Source organism: Phragmites australis, chromosome 6 (assembly GCF_958298935.1).
Source record: "Phragmites australis chromosome 6, lpPhrAust1.1, whole genome shotgun sequence".
Classification (NCBI taxonomy): domain Eukaryota; kingdom Viridiplantae; phylum Streptophyta; class Magnoliopsida; order Poales; family Poaceae; genus Phragmites; species Phragmites australis.
The window spans coordinates 26,922,941-26,925,484 of NC_084926.1; positions in this window are offsets into that span (position 1 = coordinate 26,922,941).

Below are 2,544 nucleotides of genomic sequence, written 5' to 3' on the forward strand. Positions count from 1 at the left end.
GGTTCTCAGAGATCGCCCAGCTCCTCGAAGCCCTCCCTACCGTTGTCTAGGAGCTGGCGACCCAGGAGGGACGTGTGCTGGCACAAGGTGAGGCCGAGCACGTTCTCGCTTGCTATCACAGCAGAGACCCCACCTTCCTACTGGAGCTAGCTCGGCAGGGTGTGGTTGAAGCAGAGGAGGCCGCCGCCCGGGTAGCCATCCGTGACGTTGCCACCGAGGTGGTGGAATTTTTTGTGCGGGAGCTGGGCCCGAGCAGTGATTGCAGCGGGGATGTGTGCCCTCCTCCTTAGCCTATAAAAAGTTAGGGTTTTTGTTTTTCTGAAATTTGTAATTATGGGAGTGATTCCCTTCTCAATGGCTCCTTTCAGTATAATAGAAGCCACCCTTGGAATCAAACTTCGTTTTGTGCTTGTTTTTCCTTGATGTTGTTTGTTCTTCCTTGATGTCCCGAGAGGCACTAGCCGGGCCGAGCCCGGTAGTCTACCCCCGAGAACGAGGTTGCTCTGGCCACTCATGTTCGAACAGTGGGACCACCCGAGCGTCCAGCCCCCGAGCCCTCGCGAGTGCGCGGCTGCTAAGTAAAAGAGACACAGACAGACACAAACTTCTTTGCTCGGAGACAAGTCCACCTGGCATGGTACACGCCATGACCAGTGAACACTTTTCGCCCTGCGACCTCTCAAATAAATAGACCAGACGCGCATAGGCGGAAATGCAACCAAGAGTCCCCACGGTTCGGTGGTGTCCGGGGTAGGACTGACCAGGCCGAGTACCGACAGCCCGCCCCTGGGGTCTAGCGGTCCCGACCACTCAGGTTCGAGTGGTAGGATTACCCGAGAACCCCGGAGGCTCGGTAGTTCTCGGGGTACTGCCATGCAGCCGGGCACTACAGCCTACCACAACAGACTTAGGTCAGCGACCGCTGCTTGCGATGCATACCGACCGGCATCCATTTTTATCAGTGGGAAAATGAGAGAGAACGTGCTTTCCTCACACAAATCGAGCATCTCACCAAGCAGATTAAACATATAGATTCCAGAGGAAAAACACGGAATGAGAGTAATATGGGTGTATATTAATGATTTATACAGAAGTGACAAAAATGAATAGCAAGTGCTACCTTACATGGTTGGTGGCAGCCCCCGGCCAATTTGGGCAGGGGGAAGGCCCCTGACCTGGTTGGCCCAAGCACAAACACGCCCACCTATGGATAAAATTTGCGTAGATGCTCGATGTTCCACGCATTTGGGAGAGGCTGCCCGTCCTCTGTGGCCAGCCAAAACGAGCCTTGCCTCGGGGCACCGGTCACGATGAAGGGGCCTTCCCACATGGGGGAGAGTTTATTCTTTCCTTCGCGCATATGGGCGCATCGGAGAACCAAATCCCCAACTTCGAGTGACCGGGCCCGGACACGGCGATGATGGTAACACCTCAGGCTCTGCTGATATCTGGCAGCTCAGATGGCGGCTCGTCGCCGATGCTCCTCCAAGTGCTCGACGTCGTCGCATCTTCGTTGTTCCTGTTCGCCTTCTGAGTATGCATTCACATGAGGCGAGCCAAGCGTGAGCTCAGAGGGGAGGACCGCCTCGGCGTCGTAGATGAGGAAGAAAGGCATCTCCCCGGTGGCCCAACTTGGCATGGTCCGGTTGGCCTATAACACAGCGGGTAGCCCATCGATCCACCCTTTCCCATGCTTTGCCAGCACGTCGTAGGTCTAGGTTTTGAGCCCCTTCAGTATCTTGGCATTTGCGCACTCAACTTGCCCGTTGCTATGGGGATGAGCAACAGAGGCGAAGCAAAACTTGATCCCGAGGTCCTCGCAGTATTCCCTGAACACGGCACTTGTGAACTGGGTGCCATTGTCAGTGATGATCCTGTTTGGGACGCCGAAGGGACTTGTGATACCACGGATGAATTGGATCACCGTGTTCTTGGTAACCTTGGCGACTGGGACTGCCTCCGACCACTAGGTGAATTTGTCGATGGCGACGTAGAGGTACTCATAGCCCCTGATTGCTCAGGGGAATGGACCCAAGATGTCCAACCCCCAGACTGCGAAGGGCCAAGACATGGGGATGGTATGAAGAGCCTGAGCTGGCTGGTGAATCTGCTTTGTGTGGAACTGGCACGCCCTGCAGCGCCGAACCAGCTCGGAAGCGTCCTGGAGGGCTGTTGGCCAGTAGAAATCTTGCTGAAAGGCCTTCCCAACCAGCGTGCAGAACGATGCATGGCCACTGCACTCGCCCTCGTGGATCTCAGTGAGGAGCTCACTACCTTCTGCCCGGGTGATCCATTTCAGGAGGACACCGTCCGTGCCACGCCGGGTGATCTATAATGGCATAGCATTTGGACTACCGTGCAATCCTCTCTGCAGAGGCATCGTCCTCGGGAAGGATGTTTTCTTTCAAGTACCCTCATTTCTCGTCGATCCATGAGGATTCTTGAGGACTACCGGTAAGCGCAGCGCACTCGTCGGGCGGCGGCACCCAGACGGGTCCTCCCACTGAGGGTGCGGCCTAGGTCCCCCCGACTGACCTCGAGGGT